Here is a 21,939-nt window from a genome sequence, read left to right on the forward strand (position 1 = left end):
AGCAAAGGAAATGAAAAGCACAACTCGCCAGTGTCTTTGGGACAGAGCTAAGGCAGACCAAACAGGAAGGCTGATAGCTATGACTATTCACCTTTAAAAAAATTCAGACCTCAAATGAATAAACAGCGAAACACCTCAGGGTCTTAGAGGAGAAAAGCAAGGCACATTCCCAATCAGTAAAAAGAGATAAAGGGATAGATACTTAAAAAATGCATAGAATCAGACAAAAGGAACTTGTTTCTTTGAAAAAATAAGCAAGATTGACAAATGCCTGCCTAAATTAACCCCCTAAAAAGAGAAGACTCGAATTATTAAAACTGTAGATAATGGAGGGGAAATGACAGGAGTCTAGTGACATACCAAAGAACTGTTATGAAAACTTGTATTCCAAATAACCTAGTAAATACAGAAAAAATTCATCTATCTGCCTGTCTGCCTGTCTGTCTATCTGTCTGTCTATCCATCTATTTATCTATTATCCATTTGTCTGTCTGTCTGTCTATTATCTACCATCTATCTATCTATCTATCTATCTATCTATCTATCTATCATCTATCTATCTATCTATCTATCATCTATCTTCTACCATTTATTTCTCTATCATCTGTCTATTATATTTCTCTCTGACATCTGTCTATCATCTATCTATCTATCTATCTATCTATCTATCTATCTATCTATTATCTATCTATCTATTATCTATCTATCTATCTATCTATCTATCATCTATCTATCATCATCTATCTTCCTATCATCTCTATCTATATGTCAACTATCGAAATTAGTGAAGAGCTCATAAGAGATTCATAACAATTGAAGAAGATATGATAATAATAAATATAATATAATGTAAATAAATATAATAATAAAGGTCTCCTAACATTTATCCTTATACTACAGATAAATGTAGTCTTCACCTCTCATCAAGGAAACTTCTTGTTGCAACAGAGAGCATTACAGAAACCACAATCAAAGTGCACAGTTGCGGAGCATGGTCCCAGTGGATTAATTTACAAAACATTTCTGCACTTAAGTCTCAGGGAACATTGCAAAAGAGGGGCAGAAATATTGTAAGAGCCAGAAGATCAAGGATATTTCTGTAGCATTGTGTCTTCTAGTAATGCCAGAAGCTACATTCATAAGGCCTTACCTACATGAATGCCCAAACATGAGTTGAACAGGATGATGCCAGTGGACAGGATAATATAGATGGTGAATAGTTCAAAAGGTCACAACCCTACATAAAGAACTACAGTCAACTAAGGAATGTTGGGAGTGAGAAAATTATTATTCCACAGAGAAGAACACACCAAATGGTTTTCCAATAGCAAATAGTCAGTCTTAAAATGTAGTATACATACACAAATATATGTTTTTCTTTGGGTTCACCTTCTTATTTCCCAAAGAAAAACATATAATATCCCTGCTATGGGAAATAGACAAGATTGCTGGGCAAAAAATTGGGATCTTGGGGGTGGGGTGGGATGGGGGTAAGGGGAGAAGGGGAGAGAAAAGTGAGAAGGGGAGGATGAGGGGAACTTGGGGAAACAGGATGATTGGGGATAAAACAAAGTTGGATAGAGGAACAGGGAATCACATAACTTAATTAAGGGAACCACCTTAGGGTTGGTAAGAGACTTGAACCTAGAGTGGCTCCCAGGTGCCCAGGGCAATGTCCCCAGTTAGTTCCTTGGGCAGCTGAGGATAGGGGAACCTGAAATGACCCTATCCTATAGCCATACTGATGAATATCTTGCATATCACCATAGAACCTTCATCTAGCGATGGATGGAGATAGAGACAGAGACCCACACTGGAGCATCAGACTAAGCTCCCAAAGTCCCAATGAGGAGCAGAAGGAGGGAGAAGATGAGCATGGAAGTCAGGTCCACGAGAGGTGCACCCACCCACTGAGACAGTGGGGCTGATCTATTGGGAGCTCACCAAGGCCAGCTGGACTGTGACTGAAAAAGCATGGGATAAAACCGGACTTTCTGAACATGGCGAACAATGAGGGCTGATGAAAATCCAAGGACAATGGCATGGGGTTTTGTTCCTACTTCATGTTCTGGCTTTGTGGGAGCCTAGCCAGTTTGGATGTTCAACTTCCTAGACCTGGATGGAGGGGGGAGGACTTTGGACTTTCCCCAGGGCAGGGAACCCTGACTGCTCTTAGGACTGGAGAGGGAGGAAGAGAGGAGTGGGGAAAGGGGGAGAGGGGCGGGGGGAGGGGGAGGGAAATGGGAGGCTGGGAGGAAGCAGAAATTTTTTTTTCAATAAAAAATATTATATTATATGGAAAGAACAGGTTATATTTAGGAATATATATATATATATATATATGAATATGATAACAATGAAAGAAAGGTCATGAATTTGAAAGAGAGCAAAGAGAGGTATATGGGAGGGTTTGGAGGAAGGAAAGAGAAGGGGAAAATTTTGTAATGTTATAATCTCAAAATATTTCTATCTCCAAGCCCAAGAAATTTCCTAAACCAACCAACAAAATAAACAAAAACAAAAAACAAGACAAAACCCAAACCCAAAAGCAGAAAAATCTGTAGCTGAATTCACAGATCCTCTCCAACCTTTGTTTCATAAAATAGAAAGGGAAGGACCACTTCCAAACTCATTCCATAGAGTCAGAATTATCCTGATGCCAAAACTGAATAAGAGCACAACAAATAAGAAAACTATAGACCAATTTCCCTTATTACCATATATAAAAAAATTTCCCCCTTTATTAAAAATAAATTCTTCTATCATACAATATATCCTGATTACAGTTTCCCTTCTCTAACTTCTCCTGGCTCCTCTCTATTTCTTTGCTCATCCAGATCCACTCTCTTTCTGTTTCTCATTAGAAAAAAACAGATTTGTAAGAGATAGCAATTAAACATAACAAAATAGAATACAACAAAATAAAACGAAAACCATCACACTGAAGTAGGACAAAGCAAACCGATGGAAGGAATGATAAGATCAATATTCCATATTACATAAAAAATAAATTGAAATCAATTTCTCTATATTAACACAAAGGTTTCCCCTCTTTTATATTCATATTCAGTATAGTGCTTGGTACCTGAGAGCAGGAATTCTCAAGCTGTGGGTCATGGGTTACAATCCTTTTGGTGGTCAAACAACCCTTTCACAGGGGTCATATATCAGATATCCTGCATACCATATATTTACATTATTATTCGTAACAGTAGCAGAATCATATTTATAAGGTAGCGGTGAAATAATTTTAAGGTTGGGGGTCACCACAATATGAGGAACTATATTAAAGGGTCACAGCATTAGGAAGGTTGAGAACCACTGTCTTAGTGCATTATGACAAGAAAAAGAACTAAAATAGATAGAAACAGGAAAAGAAGGAGTCAGAATATTCCTGTCTAGCGATGAAATAATCCTGTACTTTAAAGACTCAAACAAGGGCTAGAGAGATGGCTCAGTAAAGAGAAAGAACCATTTTTTCACAGGACCCGAGTTCAATTCCAGGCACACACATCAGGCAGCCACAACTACCTGTAACTCTATTTTCAGAGGAGTCAGACGCCTCTAGCATCTAAGAGCACCTGCACTTATACACATATACTTCTCTTCCACACAATTTAAAATAAAAAACATCAGTTAAAAACATTCTGTTGGAAAACAATCAGCACTCATAAATACTTTTAGCAAAGTAGCACAGTACAAGACCAACAAACAAAAATCAGTAGCTTTTCTGTGCACAAATAAAAAAAACACAAAGAAAGAATTCAGGGGTAAACCCCTTCCCAATAATTAAAACAATGCCTATTTATAACTAGGTACTAAATGAGCAAATAAAATCAAGGATGTGAAAGACCTCTATAACAGAACACAAGGAAGAAAGATACTGACAAGACAAAGAAAAGTGGAAGACCTACTAAGCTCATGCCCATGGAAGACAGGCTGAGTCCATAGAGTCCATGGAAGACCTGCTGAGCTCATGGAAGAAGTGCTGTGTCCATGGAAGACCTGTTGAGTTCATGGAAGACCTGCTGAGTTTGTGGAAGACCTGCTGAGCACATGGATGACCTGAGTTCATGGATAACCTATCCATGGGCAGCAGACTTGATATTGTGAAAAAGGCTCTTACTAAAAACAATCCATAGATTTAGTACCATCTACACTAAAATCTAGTAATGTTCTTCACTGAGCTAGAAAAGGTACTGCTAAAGTTCGCACAATGTCATGAAGAACTGACTAGCTACACAATCATAAGCAAAAAGTACTGCTTGGGGATTTACAGTATATGATGTCATATTATAGGGTAGCTGTAACAAACAGAGCCCAGCAATGAATAAACCAGAGATAATAGACTAGAAAGAAGGGCCCAGATATACACTCACACAGGTATATTCATCATTTACCAGATGAAGGTATCAACGTCCATTGAAACAAAGCCCGTTGAACAGTGGTGTTGAGAAAACTGGATGTCCCATGTAAAGGAGTGACATCAGAGCAGTATCTCACCAAAGACCTTAAGGTAAGTGTCAAAACTCTAAACTGCTTGAAGAAAGCATAGGTGGAACATTGAGTATGTAGTAGGCATACGTGTGGATTTTAGAAGAAGGGCTTCATTGGTACAATGAAAATTCCAAGAATTAACAAATGGGATCACATGCACTTCACAAAACATCCAGGAGACAATCATTAATATAAAGAGATAACCTATAGTCTTGGAAAATTATTTTTATCAATATACAAGATTTATAAAGAATTGCAAAAATTAAACACGCAAACTCCAAATCATGCAGTCAATAAATGAGACACGAGTTGAATAGATATTTCACAAAGGAAGAAATACAAATGACTAAGAAGCATCTGAAAACATGTTCACCATCCTTAGCCATCAGGAAAATGTAAATTAAAATGACACCAAGATTCTGTCTCATCCTAATCATAACGGGCATCAGAAACAAACAACAGCAAATACAGGAGAACATACAGAGAAAGAGGTACCCAAATATACTGCTGTTGGGAATGTAAACTTGTGTAGGCACAATAAAATCCGGGTGAGAATTCCTAAAACAAAAATAGATAAATAGATCTACCCAGTGATCCAATTGTATCACACCTAAGGAGATATCCAAAGGACTCAAACTCAGCCTACCAGAGTCCCCTGTACATGTTTATTGCTGTACTATTCATAACTATCCAAAGTATGGAGCCATCCTAGATGCCCATCAGCAGATGAATAGAGGACAAAAATGTGATTGATGCGCTCACTGGAATTTGATTAATACATAAAGAAGAGTGAAATCATCGACGTTCAGAGAAAAATGGATGGAACTGTATATTATGGTACTAAAAGCAGTACCACAGCCTCAGAAAAACAAATGCCACATTTTCTCTCATATTAGGAATCTAGATTTACATATATATTATATATGTCTATATATGTATGTAGCATATGACAAAGGAAGGACACTATTAAAGAGAAAGAAGCAGTCTAAAGGGAAGGGAGAGGAGCATGGAATATATATGACATGGAAACAGGGGGGACCCTTTAGAGGGAAGAAAACCAGTAAGCAGAGAAGAAGGAGATTGTGGAAGGGTAATTGAAGAAGAAATAAATTGTATTATAAAGTTAATAAACTATATATCAACATAGATGCCTATCTGCATTCAAATTTGGTAAATTAAATGAAAATTCTAATTAAGGAAATGTTTCTGGCCACAAATCTGTTTAAGAAATAACATACAAATCATTATCAAAGATAATTAAATATGTTCATAAAAGAAATGGCCACGATTGCCTTGCAGCTGTTTAAGAAATACCTTCTATGCAAGCCAACTTCACTGAAGCAGAGGCAGATTGTGAGTACCAGAGAGCTGGGAATGAAAAGTTGTCTATCAGAGTTCAAAGGTTAGCTTATGAGAATAAAAATAAATCTCTTGGTGTCTAAAGTGACGGCATGGATGTTAATTATTTTAAAACTTTAAAACTGATTATATCTAAAAGTCACAGTGTTTGTGTGTATATAATAAACATATGTAATAAGTGTATTCTAAAACTCCATTCCAAAACCTGAACTGTTGAAGAATACACAATTTATGATGTGACCCACTGTACTGTGTAGTTTAGCCCTACTTAAGGAAATTGCTGAACTTGCCCAAGTAGTACAGCTACATGGTTTTAAATAAAAATTTATCTTCATTGATTACTTACTATAATGCCATTACTTTCTTTCCACCTGAATTTTCTTCCTGTTATATCTTCTAAATTAAAGTGACTTTGCTAAAATATCAGAAAAATGTATAAGACTATTCATCTTCTAACTTTGATAGTTGAAACATGTTTAACTGATAGCAATGCCTTATGCTGATGGTAATATGGCGGATTGTACACCTCAGTTATGATGTACTGTATAGCAACAAACAAGATCAACAACTACTTATTCAACCAATAAGTAGCCAGTGAGTGGTTATTGCCCTTAAATATATTAGCATTGTTATTGTCTGTATTTTCCCATGAAATTTGTGTTGTTTCTTCTGCTTTCTACGTCAGGTTGGCTACACTGTGTGTAGGTTGGTCAGTGTTCTCCAGAGGAACCAAAGTGATCTCCTCATCTAACACAGTGTGTGTGTGTGTGTGTGTGTGTGTGTGTGTGTGTGTGTGTGTGTGTTAGAATGTGTATTATTAGATTGGTTTTAGAGGCACTAAAAGTCCAAAGAGCTGGGGGGGGGAGGGGAACCAGCAATTTCTCATTTGGCGAAGCTGGGAGCTTCATAATAAGAACTATCAGTGAAGTGATCCCACACTGACCTTGGAAGCTTCAGAATAAGAGCTGTCAATGATGTAGTCCCACACTGAGCTTGGAGGCTTCAGAATTTGTCACACACTGAACTAGGAGGCTTGAAACACTAGCTTCTGGAAGTGTAAGTCTGAATTCAGTAGCTGAGGAATCTGGAGTCTGATATTCGTTGGCAGCAGTAGCATTAAAAACATGTACCTATTCGACCCCAGAAGAATGGAGTGCATGCGTACAGGCACATGTGAACATCCCCTTCCATTTAGGACCCCAGCCTATGGAATGCACTTTGTTTCCTTCCTGGTAAGTTTGCTGACTCATATGACAACGGTGTCTGGCAGTAACTTCTCAGATCCTGAGACTCATTTACCGGTTTTCTTGGTATCCCTCTATCAAGTCAAGTTGACTGCCAAGACTAGCTATCAAACACATAATCTTTTATTTCATGAAGATCTCCTTATTGATGTATAATTCTATAAGATTATGGTTTCAGGATGGTCTTTTAAAGATAAAAATAAGAGTCAAGAGATTATCCACTCACAATAGGAACAATGATCATACTCTGTGTATAATTTACCCAAAAATCAGAGGATAATCAACTGCTTTGAAATATGCATTGCCTATGAAAATCACTGTCAAAGATTTCCAACTTACAGGCAACTTCTCCTAAGCTGTACACCAGAGTTTCTTGTCAAAGGTAAACTGGTAGTTTATATAAAAACAACCCTGCAGTTAGAAGACGGCATTCAGCAATCTCATCTCAGCTTTGGGACTTGTGGTTGAATTTAACATTAAAAGGTTCCACATTTTATGATTCAAATTCCAGAGTTATTAGCAATATGACAGTGACAAACAGAATCTTTATCAGGTAGAGAAAGAAGGGTAAGTGACTCTCAACTCTTGCTATTTATCCATGTTTATCTATGCAAGGCAGGTTTGGTAGGTTTTAAACTTGATTATGTTTGCAAGAAAGCATTTTATTTCTACTTTTTGGGTTTTTATTTGTATTCAGGCTTTGCACTGATGAGAAAAGGACTTAACAGTGAATTACTTATAGCTTCCATAAATGGAAATATTTACTTTCATAACTACTTTAAAATGTACATTTACTTGTAGTTTCATACTGATGAGCAAAACTTTCTTCAAATGGTCAGATGCATTGAGAGCCCCCTCTGGAGTTTTTTTTTTCTTAAATTATGACACATTTACAATGATTTGCTTGGTCTTTCTTGTCAAGTTTCTTCGAATCACATAATTCTTAAATGGCCAGTGTGTCAGTTTTAACAAGTCATATCTCACATCTCCACGAAATGATTCATACACCGAGCATATTTAGCCAGGACGTGAAGTGCAATAGAACATCATATTCTGGCCTGGGCAGGAGAGCTACATCGCCTGCTGGCTGAAAGGCTCTGTGGCACATGTCATTATCATGACTGGTAAATGTCAGGTCACTGTAGACCTAGATAGTATGAAGGTCTAAGGGACTGAGTGTGATCTTATCAATGCACACAAAGAAATGAAATTTCAGATGCACTGAGACTAGCAGGTTGACTAATAATGTGTAGCGTGTTCCTGCATTCATGTGCGTCAGCAAGAACATGCTGACAGAGGGACTTCCAGCACTTCTCAGATACTTCACTGGTGCTGCTATGGGCAATCATCTTAAGAGGGGTCTAACAATAAAATCTTTAGGGCTGCATATGGTTGTATCCCCCAATGCCAAAGCTCACTTCCTCTCCATTGGTTGGCTGAATGAAACACCTGCCACGTCAGCATTCCTTGGAGGGTACTCCAGAGAGGGTACAAATGATAGATCAATTAACAAGTCCATCAAAGTCCAACATGGTGAACCAATGAGTTTTTGGGCATATTCACCCGGTACGGGAGGGTTGACCCCACAGAGCTGAATCACCACAAATTTCCACCCTACCATGGAAAATGATCTCATGGAAACTTCATTGTGAAGTTCCCTTTCAGTTAACCCTTTCATATACTCTAGCTCTCCCGGATCATTTGCAGCTGCGAGAGGAACATGTGGTAACTGGAATCCCAGGTTCTGTGGCTCTTCCTTCCGTCTACCAGGGAGTGTCAATAGCTCTATTTCCATTGCCACAGACCTAGGTGCTACTATAGTGGTCTGCTCAGTTAGTTGCCATGGCTCCTGAGCCAATGCATTCTCTAATCCCAGATAGTAATATGACGATCATGTTATGTTCAAAAGGGGGAAAATGTAATAACATAACATTCCAGGAATCAGTATGCACCCACAAAAGTGGTTGTAATGTAGACTCTGGTTTGTGGGCACAGCTTTCTGTGACTGGGAGATGTGCAATGGGTGCAGAGTGAAGTCAAAGGGGATGGGCGCCTCATTCCTGGGATACATGGATACATCAGCTTAGTGTGAGTAGGACTGAGAGTGTGTGTGTGGGGGGGGGGAGAAAAGAGATGTGGACAGGATGTAGAAGATATTTGGTGTCTCATGCATCACCCTTAGCAAAGAAGCTTTGGGCTGCATTCTGATCTTTCTGAGTTCCAGAAGCATTTGGTGGCATTGCAGCCACCTATGGGCACTTCCTCTACCATTCCTATACTGGTAGATTGGAGACATCCCACTGTGATTCCTCAGGCTTTATTGCTTGGAACAGACTGAACCATACTCATTGTATTGCTGGACCAGGATATGAATTTAGCTCAGCAATCGTAGCAGATTGCTGATGCTGCAGGGTAGAACCAGATAGCACACAGGCAGTTTTGGTCTAACCCATTTAGACTTCACAGCTGGAAATGGCACAAAGCACTTTTTCCTCTTGCACCAAATAAAACTATAACTCAACGTGGGGGATCTACAATCCTAATCAAGTAAATACAGTGCATCAGCTTTGGAATAGAAAAAGCACTTACATTCCACTCTATATTTCCTCAGGAAGCAAGACACAAATTGACAGGTCTTTGCTGTGGTTTCATTTTCTCTGTGTTTGTTTGACTGGAGCAGTCTTCACCGTAATGTTTTTACACCTTTGTCCTATATAATTTTCTCCTTCCACTATGCTGCTTCTCACTTTCATTCTTTCTCTATATACATTCTTTTTATCATTAGCAATTAATACTTTCAGTTTAAGTAATTGAAAAACTACCAGTATGTCCTGTTAGGGTTTCTGCTTATTTCTTTTATAGTATTACTAGGAATGTAGTTGAAGTTTCTAATTTCTTAAAATTTTATTTAAACATTGTTTTTGAACTGTTGCTTTTATCATTGTTGTCTGTTTTCTTTTCTCTGATTGGTAGTGGGAAACATGATTACCTAGATATGGTCACACATTAATATCAAACTCATAAAATCCTGAGAGATGTATCCATCACCACAGATGCATAAACACAATGTAGAAACACAAGCTTGTTCAGCCACAGAGAAGAATGAAATCAAGGCATTTGCAAAGAAAGAGGACCTGGAGATTATCCTGTTAAGTAAAATAAGCCAGACTCAGAAAGATAAATGTCATGTTTTATCTCAGGTGTGGAATCTAGATCACATATATGTGTGTGATATAGATGTGTGCCATATACATGTGATGTATATATATATATATATTCATATATATCACTATATACATTTATATCACATACACACAATGATACAAAAAGTAGCATTGTGGCACAGGGTAGGAATGAAGCTAATGAAAACAGGAAACCCCAGAGGGTACAAAGGTAGAGAAAAAAGAGAAACAATGTTTTCTCTTCTATGGAAACTGAAGTTAAATTAAGTGGAAACAAAGAGACTGAGTTGGATGAGTGAAGTGGGGGGAAGGCCGGTCAACAGGGTGACAATGGTTAAAATGCTATGGTATGCATGTGTGGCTGAGATTTTTTCTTTGTGCTAAAAATTTTAAGGTAGCTTGCTGTAGGGACCTCTTCTAATTTTAGAAATCACTTGGTTAGTTGGTTTTCATATATCATTTAACAAACTCGAGATCACATATTTGGAGAATATCATGGGATGTGAGTTCATGGAGCTTTGTTAATTATTGGTTGCCCATGAATAAAGAAATTGGAGTTGCTTTTCTCCCAAGAGCTGAAGATATGGAAATGGTTACAAACCATTAAATCTCATGAGTTCATACATTTAAATTGCTCCAGAGTACATTTTATGTTCTAATTAATCTTACTTCAAATACATTTTTCTTGGAAAGTGCAATTTTAAAGTTATTATAGTCAGGAGGTATTATATTTTTTAAATTCAATTCCATATTCTGTATGCTGACATTGAAGATTGACTGATGTCAAGGGGATCTAGGTTTGAATTTATGAAGGGTCTTTTACAAAACCTATTGCTTATTTGAAATAAAACACCACTTGAGTCTAATTAGTAGGAAATGATGTTACAAAAACAGACTTTTAAGGCAACTCAGTGGCAACTGTATTATTAATTTTAATATCCGATTGATGTTTTAGAGGCTTTTCTCACAAAGTGATACTCCACCACTTCCTTTTGCTGTAGTGTAAACGTCCTAACTATTTAGAACGATATCTTTGTGATAAAATGTTCCATTCATGATGCTTTGTCCTCTGAGAAAATGAGCTTTGCTATTGCATAAAGAAACAGCTTTGATACATATTCTAGTCACCGCCTAACAGCTGCTGATTCATAGCTGTAAGAGGATAAAAAAGACATGAAGGTAAGTCTTACCTTGAAGAATTTACCCTCTAAAAAGAGATACTCAAGGACTGAAATAGGTAATCTTATTGGCACACATCTTACCACAATAAAGGAAATCAAAACATGGAAGATATAGAAAGATCACCGATGGTCTCTGAAAACTGAATTTAGGAAAGGATTTAAAGAAAACTGAGCAGAATAGCACAGGGATTGGGGGGTCGGATTGTGTTTTCACTTCTGATCTAATGTTTCCGAGCTGAGTAATAATAATAAACACTTACAAGATATTTATTACAAGGTAGGTACTCAGCCAAATGTCTTTAACTCTAAAGGTTTGTGTATAACCCTGTGTTTTTGGATGGGATAGTTGAGGGTTGTAGAAATTAAACTACTCATTACGGTTCTGACAGCAAGGGAGAGGCAAACACTGGACCAGGACTTGTCAATGCACTGCCTATTTTAAAAATGGCTGTCTCTTTGGGCTCTAGAGGTCTCACTTTTAATGTGAAGTTAGGAATATTCATTTCTCTTGTTTATTAAAGACTGAGGAAATAATAATAATAAAACCTCTAGTCTGGTATATATGGCAGTTGCTCACAAATGATGGTGAAAACACTGACATTTCTGGAGAGAGGATATGTGGACTGGGCCATGTAGAATATTTGCTGCATAGGTACAAAGGGAGGGAAAGAGAAAGCGATGGAATAGCACAGATCAAAGAGCAAATAACTATCCATCTGTAACTAGCACAGTAATGATTAAAGATGGATCAAATGGTTCCTTCCTGGATAAGGTCTTGAATCAAGAATATATCTTGTATTTGTAAAATCAATTGTATTTGAACTAATATGGAATGACAAACATGGAGGACATCATGTAGACATGGGGTGACTTGAGCTAGATGCTCAAACACCACCTCCCACCTGCTAATTTAGCCCGCATTCTGTGTGTGTGCTCTCTTTAAAGTCAGACTTTCTGAACTGCAACAGCTGTAACTCTAATGTCATCCCAGTACCAAAGATAGAAGAAAAGGATGTGATCATATAAAGCAACATCCTAAGCTTCCTTTTGACTCAGGTACTGTTAGCAGGAATTGTTGAAATGGTTACATGGTAGACTTGACCATGAAGAATCAGGATAGGTGATATTATATTATTATTATTAATTATAGCATATTATATACAATATGTTATTATATTACATAATATATGGTGAATTATCTTATTATTATTATTGCTATTATTATTTTTTTTTTTGAGACAAGGTCTCACTCACCTTATAGCCCTGGCCGGTGTTGAACCGTTATGTAGACCAGGCAACCTCAAACTCAGAGATCCACAAGCCTCTGCCTAGGATTTCAGGAATATACCACCCTAACTTATCTTTTTGAACAAGGAATGGTTATTTGGTCCGAGGATTTAATAAGATTGTAATGATTAGTAGCCGGGTGGCGTTGGTGCACACCTTTAATCCCAGCACTCAGGAGGCAGAGGCAGGGGGATCTCTGGAAGTTTGAGGCCAGCCTGATCTACAAAGTGAGTTCCAGGACAGCCAGGTCTGTTATGCAAAGGAATCCTGACTCAAAAAAAAAAAAGACTGTTCTGGTTACAGTATAAGATCTGTTCAATAGAAGAAGCTGAGGAGACTCAAGGTATTGGCTCTACTACATTTTTACAAACTTGGGAAAAGACTCTGTTTGATTCAATTTTCTTAATTTAACTCAGGTGCAGTTACCTTTTCTGTGTTGTGTATGATTATGATTAGGTCAGAAATGGAGAAGGGTACAGAGGAGCTCTGAAGGTATCAACTGCTCCTGTACAGTAACTCACAATGCACAGTAGCAGAGAAAGTCTATCAGCTAACTATGCTACCAGCTACAAGAAAACTATGAAAGAAAGAAAAAAGACACATGTTTTATGGACCTTGTGAATTTCAATAGAACCATTCCTGATTATTGTACTGGGCCATCCTGTTCTCCTGGGCTATCCTGTTCTCCTGGGCCATCCTGTTCTCCTGGACCATCCTGTTCTCCTAGGCTATTATGTTCTACTGGGCTATCCTGTTCTCCTGGACCATCCTGTTCTCCTAGGCTATTATATTCTACTGGGCTATCCTGTTCTCCTGGGCCATCCTGTTCTCCTGGACCATCCTGTTCTCCTAGGCTATCCTGTTCTCCTGGGATATCCTGTTCTCCTGGACCATCCTGTTCTCCTAGGCTATTATGTTCGACTGGGCCATCCTGTTCTCCTGGATCATCTTGTTCTCCTGGGCTGTCCTGTTCTACTGGGCCACCCCATTCTATTGAACCATTCTGTTCCCAATGAACAGCATATTCTGAAGAATATAGATGCTTTCTTGACAACTGTAAGTTTTGAGATAATTTCAGTAAGGTTATGGTTAGAATGTTATTAGTAATGTAATTCATGAAACAGTACTTTATTGACAGCTCTCTGCCTATTTTTTTTTTTTGATTTTTCGAGACAGGGTTCTCCCTTAAAATGAAGTTTCTTACGGGAGGGTTGAAGGGGGAAGGGAGAAGCAGGGAGGGGAGCAGAAAAAAGTGTAGAGCTCAATAAAATCAACAAAAAATGTAAAAAAAAAAATGAAGTTTCATAATGTAGTTCAGCCTGGCCTCAAATACAGTCTCCCTACTTTTACATCCCTGGTGTTGGAATCACAGGTGTATACCATGGGGCCTGGAAAATTCAGTTTACTGTAAAAATACTTGCATACTTATGCTATTGATGTAATGTTCACAGTAAAGTTATAGAATTAGCCTGGGTATTCATTTAATAAAGAAAATATAGTACACATAGACAATGGGATATTCAGCTGTAAAGATAAACAAAATTATATCATGTGCCCCAAAAGGGACAGAACTGTGGATGATCATATTAAGCAAAATAAGAAGATTGAAAAGACGAGTATGAGTTCTCTCTTATATATGAGATTTAAGAAGATAGAGGGTCATAAAATTAACATGGGAAAAAGGCCTTGGGGTAAAAGAGAGTATTGGCGGTGTTATGTATGATCCAAGTGTGCTGAATGTGTGTATAGATACGTCATCACGAATGCCATTACTTTGCAAAATTCACACACGTTTGCAACATAAAATAGAATAAATGATGGTGGAGATGTCCTGATTACTCAAAGATTAATAGAAATTTTCAGGGAAGTAGAGAGAAATAAACGTCTGAGGACCACTGTGGTTTTTCCCCATGATGGTGTATGTAACCCTAACCTCACTTCACCTAAACAAGGGCGAGTCATTCGCCTTGCTGAGTCTTCCTTGAACAATGTTCTTTCCAGATGTTTCCTGTGTTTCTAACGTGTCCATTTTCCTTATTTGCTTAACCAAGCAATGGCAGAGTATTTGTTTTATGTGCATCTCTCTTCCTTGAAGAAGATGCATTTTCCAGAGTCCCCAGTCCACTCGTGTGGACAATGTATGCACCTTTGGAATCTGGAAAAAAAGATTCAAGGAAGTGGTCGACATTGAGAATAGAATTTCACAGCCAGTTTGTATAACACCCCAGATCAGAAAGTTGGACTTTAATTCTATCTGGGAAAGAAAAGGGGTCTGTTCTTTAACTATTGTAGGGAACAGATACCTTGTTCTGTTACCATGCGAAATTCACTCCACCAAAATTTAAGTGGAAAAGAAACCTTCACAGCCTGTCTCTACAGAATGTATTCTTGGTTTTCTCTCCTTCAATTTGCCCACTGTACCGAAAGAGCTGTGCCCTTTAGACCTGTAATAACCCAAAGTCATGCCATTGCTGTCTGCCTACTGACGACAACAGCACACTGGTTTGCTATTCTGGAAAACTGGAAGTTGTTCTCCGGAGTTATGAAATGTTAGGTATGAAATTTAAATCACTTCGATTTTTACATTTAGTCAGTCAAATGAGAAAACTAGAATAGCACAATCAAAATTCTTTTTAACATGGCACAGATCAAAAGTCTCTCTCTCTCTCTCTCTCACACACACACACACACACACACACACACGCACGCACATTTCTGTTTTAGAACTAAATTTTAGTTTAGATGTCCTATGATCTCCCCAGTTATGGACTGGTTTTGGACCTGATAAGGTTTTGAATGGATAAGGTTAATCTCATAACTGAATAGCTAACTGTATGTATAACCTTGAAGGAAGGGTTCCATCTGATCTCAGATGAGAACTCAAAGTGTATTCAGGAGACTAAGCCTACATACTAGCAGCATTTGGAGAGATGTCACACTGTTCTTCCATAGGTGTTGAATGAAATTACAGTGTAGACAAGAAATGAGATTCAACGAGGGCTGTGAACAAGGGGATTTCAGAAGGCTTTCTCATAGGATTTAGATGAAATATTTTGTGAACACTTGTACCAGCCAAACAGTCCAGAAGATTGAGTTGTGTCAGGGAGACTAGGCGGCTCCTTTGGAAGTCCTGGCTTTCTTGCAGGGCACTGCCTGTTTTAAATTGTGCAGTTAAGATTGAGTGAACGACAGATCTGATTGTAAAGGAAGCATCACACCTTTTTGTGATTGGTTTTGTGAGGTTGTGATTGGTTTTGTGAGGTTGTGATTGGTTTTGTAAGGTTGTGGCTTAAGTAGCTGCATAATTTTTTCAAGCCAATCAGTGCTTCCTTGACATTTTCTAAGCTGAATATTTTTCAAAGGATTATCTTCCTGTGGAAACAATCCATATTTGCATATATTCTCCCAGATTCTCATCCCAACCCTCCCCATCCAAATACCACATTCTCTCTCTTAAGAAAATCAAAACCAAACCAAATGAAAATAATAAAAATCACACACACGCATGCATGCACACCTCAGGTCAGCTCCTTCCCCTCTGAAAACCATGACGTCTGCTTTATGTCATGGCAGACCGTGAGGCCTGCCCTGGTGTGGTTGAAAGGCCCGTGCCACTCCATCGAAGAAAATCAGTTTTCCCTCATTCAGAAATTATCAACTGCAAGTAGTAACTTCTTGGTTAGGGAAGGGGGTTTGTGCCTACTTCCCCTTCCCCAGGTCAGTTGATTTCCTCACACAAACAATAGGGAAATAACACCTAGCTCTAACACGGCATTGCATACTGAAAATGAAACAATTCATGTAAAGCATTTAGCAAAGTTCCCTGAACAGAGATGATTCTTAGAAAAAAATTATAAATATCAAATTTGGGGGGCATTTCAGGGTCAGGCAAAAACCTGGCGCAAGATAATCTCCCAGGAACCTATAAGGAAGACCCCAGCTTAGACTCAGCAATAGCAGAGTAGCCTGAACTGGCCTTCTCTTGTGACCAGATTGGTACCTAGCCCAACAGTGTCCTTAGAGATGCTTCATCCAGCAACTGATGGAAACAGATGCAGATCCATAGCCAAACATTAGGTGGAGCTTGGGGAAACCCGCAGAAGAGGGGGAGAAAGAACTGCAGGAGCCAAAGGGGTCCAGGACTCCACAAGGAAACTCACAGGATCAACTAACTTGGGCTCATGGAGGCTCAGAGACTGAACTGATGACCAGGGAGTCTGCATGGGACTGACCTAGGCACTCTGCATGTGTGCTACAGTTGTGTAGCTTGGCCCTCTTGTGGGACTTCTAACAGTGGGAGCAGGGGCTGTCTTCAACTCTTTTATTGGCTTTTGAGACCCTGCTTCTCAAATTGTGTTGCCTTGCCCAGCCTTAGTACAGGGAGAGGTGCTTACTGCAACTTGATATGCCATGTTGATACTCTGGGGAGACCTGCCATTTCCTAAACAGAGACAGAGGAGGAGTGGATTGAGCGATGGGAACACAGTGTGTGTGTGTGTGTGTGTGTGTGTGTGTGTGTAGGGACTGGGAAGAAACTGCAGCAGGGATGTAAAATTAAATAAATAAACTTAAAAATATTAGATTTTGAGGGAAATGGGAGGAGGTGGAAATTTTTAATAAATAAATAAATTAAAAAATATCAGATTTTTAATTATGTCTGCTCACCTGTGTGAGCAGTGTGGGTATGTGCACATGAGTGAGGGTGCCCTCAGAGGCCAGAAGAGGGTTTCAGATCCCTTGGAACTGGAATTGCAGAGGGTTGGGAGCCCGTGCTGCGGGATAATGCTGCCCACACGTGAGCATGAACTCTGTCCTCAGTCCATTCTTCAGCCCACACCATGGGATGGTTCTGCCACCATTTGAGTATGAACTCTGTCCTATGTCCACTCCTCAGAGTGCTGGGAACTGAACTCAGGTTCTGCGATAAGAGCAGATTTATTCTTAAGCACAGAGTCATCTCTCCTCATCCTTTTATATAGTTTACATGTAATAATTTTTGGTAATATTTAATATTTCAAAGACTTAGAAAGAAAAGATCACATAAATTTAGTGATGTGTTTGTTTTCCTTGTTGCTTTTAATTTGAAATGATAGTGCGTGGCTTTTCAATGAACTTCAAAATGTGAGGTTAATTGATGATTTATTTTGTCCATGTTAAGATGATACTAAAATTAAAATCACCTGTTTATTTTTTAATGGGGTTTGAGTTTATGGTGATGAGGTAGGGTCTGAATAAACATGTTCCAAATACTTTTGCTTTATTGTCTATTTCTAGCAAGATTTACAGACAAAGGGATAACGGTTGAGTACATGGCAGGGTCACAGAATAAGAGATAAAGGAGCTGGAATGCAGCTCTAATGTTAGAGTTTTATTTATTTAAGCTTGTTCACATGTTCTTGGTCTTGTGTTTCTATTTGTATTAGTCAAGATTCTTCCGAGAAACGTAAAAAGTAGCACACACATATTTATAAGGGGGAGTTATTAGATTGACCTACATACTCACAGATGAGGCATACCATAATTGCCGTATGTTGGTTATCCTCCTGGATATTGGAAGTAGACAAGATTGCCAGGCAAAAGTTGGGAGCAGGGGGGGTGGGGGTGGGTTGGGAGGAAGAGGAGATGGGGAGAGAGAAGGGAGAAGGGGAGGACTGGGGAGAGCTTGGGGGAATGGGATAATTGAGATGGAGGAAGGGTGGATATGGGAGCAGGGAAGTAAATATCTTAATTAAGGGAGCCATTTTAGGGTTAGCTAGAGTCTTGGCTCTAGAGGGGTTCCCAGGTGTCCAAGGGGATTTCCCCAGCTAAGTCCGTGGGCAGCAGAGGAGACGGTGCCTGTACAGGCCTTCTCCCACACACACACTGATGAAAATATCTTGCATATCACCATAGAACCTTCATCTGGAGAGGGATGGAGATAGAGACAGAGACCCACATTGGAGCACTGGACTGAGCTCCCAAGGTCTAAATGAGGAGCAGAAGGAGGGAGAACATGAGCAAGGAAGTAAGGACCACGAGGGGTGTGTCCACCCACTGAGACGGTGGGACTGATTTAATGGGAGCTCACCAAGGCCAGCTGGACTGGGTGTGAACGAGCATGTGATCAAACCGGACTCTCTGAATGTGGCTGACAATGAGGGCTGACTGAGAAGCCAATGATAATGACACCGGATTTTGATTCTACTGCATGGACTGGCTTTTTGGGAGCCTAGTCTGTTTGGATGCTCACCTTCCTAGACCTGGATGGAGGGGGGAGCTTGGACTTCCCACAGGGCAGGGCACCCTGACTTCTCTTAGGACTGGAGAGTGAGGGGAAGGGGGGGGGATGGGAGGAGGTGGAAATTTTAATTTTAAATAAATAAATAGAAAATAAAAAAAAGTCAGGGAAGCACTTGTAGCTGCTCAGAGAAGCTGAAAACCCTGCATGGGAGAGGCGCCACAGTGCAGCTGCAGTCTGAGGATGCAGGATCAGGCACAGCACGGGAGGCTCTGCTGCAGACTCACACGAAGGCTCAAGAGCTTGGAGGCTGAAGTCCATTAGCAATGGGATAAAATTGATGCTAGAAGAGCACAGGTTTGAGCACGAACTCTGTCCTCTGTCCACTCCAGACCATGCCATGGGGTGTCGCTTCCCACACGGAGCATGAACTCTGTCCTCGGTCCACTCCATCCCACGCCACGGGATGGCGCTGCCCACACTCATAGAGTTTTGCGCTCAGTCCTCTCACTCATACGGTCTTCTAGCGGGATACTTTACCAGTTGTTTTAAATTGACTATCAAGATTAGCAGTCAACATCCCCAAAAGAAAAGGATGAGTTAACTGTCCCTCTTCATTGTTGACTTTCGAGATTTTGAACTTTGTGGAGGGGTTCTTATGACACGGTACTCAATGATCTAAGAAGGAACATCCTTTTCTGTGCACTTGGAGCATGAAATTCCCCAGTTATCATAAAGAAGCTTGAAAAAATGCAGGAGCTGGAGAGGAGACTCAGTGGTTAAGAGCACTTGTTCTTGCAGAGGACCGGGGCTGTGCTCCCAGCACTGACATGGTGGCTCACAACCATATGTAACTGTAGTTTCAGGGGATCTGAAGAGAACACCAGGAGCACGCGCGCGCGCGCACACACACACACACACACACACACACGGAGGCAAAACATTTACATATAAAAATGAATAATTTAAAAAGAATCTTTAAAAAGTAAAAAAATGCTTGAAAATAGCTGTTGGAATGAATGTGCCAACGTGTATTGCTGAGCCTGCCACCTACACTTAGCTGCATAGACAGAGACACTAAGATACGTCCTCACCTATTATGAGAAGTAAGAACAGCTAGCCAGTCTACCTCTTCCATTTCTACACTTCGTATTTTCTCATCTACCCATTTATTAACCCCAAGTAAATAGATAAGAGGTACACAGTATTCCACAGAAAGTGAGAGGGGGCAAGGCGAAGAAATACCATGGCTGTAAGGAATAGAAGGGCTGTGTTCATATGTACAGATATTTGATATTAGGTAATTTTCTCTAGACCATATGGGTAGAGATCAGTAGTAGTCAGGGTGCTCTAAAGGTACAGAACAGATAGAATATATGTATTAAATATATAAACTATATTTAATATACATTTTAATTTAATACATATATATTAAAATGCAGATATACTAGATTGTTTTCCACAGATGGTCTGCATAGTCTAACAACAGTTCCCTTACACCAGAAAGGTTGAGAATCTGGTGGTTCTCAGCCCACAGAACTGGCTGTCTTTCGGCAGTCCCAGCTTGTTCTGAAGCTACCAGACAGTGCCTCTCACATTTAGGGTGTGTCTTTCTGCTTCAGACGGGTGGATCAAGAAAATTCCTCACAGGAGCACTGGTGGATTATGTTTTAGTTGATTCCAGATATAGTCAAATTTACAATCAAGATTAACCATTACAGGAACTAATGATAAACAGAGTAAAATATGCCCCTTCCAAGCACCAAAGTAGCAAAGAGAGAGAATAGTAATGAAAATACCTTACAGATTTGAGTCTGTGGTTTGTATTTTTCTGGGGTCCTCACGGTATCATTTACTAAGTGTGGAAGTGGATGGTGATCATAGAAAGTTTAAGCTCAAGGAATATAGGTTGCCCTGAAATAAATGCAATGTACAAAGTCTTTCATTGAGAAAAATTTCTCTGCTTGTTCCTGGGTGAAAACTTGCAAATAAACCCTAGTAAACCAACTAGCAATAGAAAAAAAAAAAAACCTAAGAGAGAAGTACAAAAAAAGTTTCAGAATAAGCCTATTTTATTGCTGCATAATTGGTCTATTCCAAAAGGAAAAAAAAATATTTTTTTGGTGAAAATAACTCCAGCAGAATCATTAAGTGCTGTTCCATCAGGTCTTTCAAACCAGTAACTTCCAGGAAGCTGGGATCAAATGAATGGGAATGTAAAGATAAAAGGGGAAATCGCAGACAAGATAAACATCAAAGTCAACGAGGCCAACTGCAGTCAGGTCCACTTCTGCTCAGTGCAGTTAAAGGTAAACGGAAACGCAGCTTGTGAAGTCCTGGCGTGATGGCAGCCAGCGACCACTGAGCACCACAGGATGCTGTTTATTTTGTAGCCACCAGTTGGATCTGCTTCAGAGACTCATTTCATGCCATCCAAAGAGACTGCAGAAGAGAGTCCTGCGCTAAGTTTTCACTGTGGAATCGGCCATACTCACTCTCAATTCCATATACACATCAATATGCATTTTATTCCCACATGTTCTAATCCCTTGACTGAGATACACGTGTTCTGTCACGTGTTCTCTCTCTCTTCCCATTTCTCCTTTGTGTGATATATATATATATATATAGAGAGAGAGAGAGAGAGAGAGAGAGAGGAGTAATTTGCTAAGGGGGGAATACTCAAGAGTAGTGTTCTTCTGAATAATTTTGGACTTTACATAGGTAACTTTTATTTCGTGTCTGGTTCTTTCTGTCCATACTAGAATAGTAAAGAAATACACCACAATGCCAGTCGGCAAAGCACAGATTGAAAAATATCCTGGAAATGTAGCATCCATCGAGGGATGAGCAGAGAAAGGGGAGTCCCAAGGAAGAAGTGCCACTGTAATAGACCCAGGAATGTACAGGAGCGTAGCCAGAAGCCCCCTCCTCCCGTGCTCACTGGCCCTGAGCTCACGGACTTTGGCCCT

The sequence above is a fragment of the Microtus oregoni genome, unplaced genomic scaffold (assembly GCF_018167655.1).
Source record: "Microtus oregoni isolate MIOR12 unplaced genomic scaffold, Mior012 000001F_ref0000356, whole genome shotgun sequence".
NCBI lineage: Eukaryota > Metazoa > Chordata > Mammalia > Rodentia > Cricetidae > Microtus > Microtus oregoni.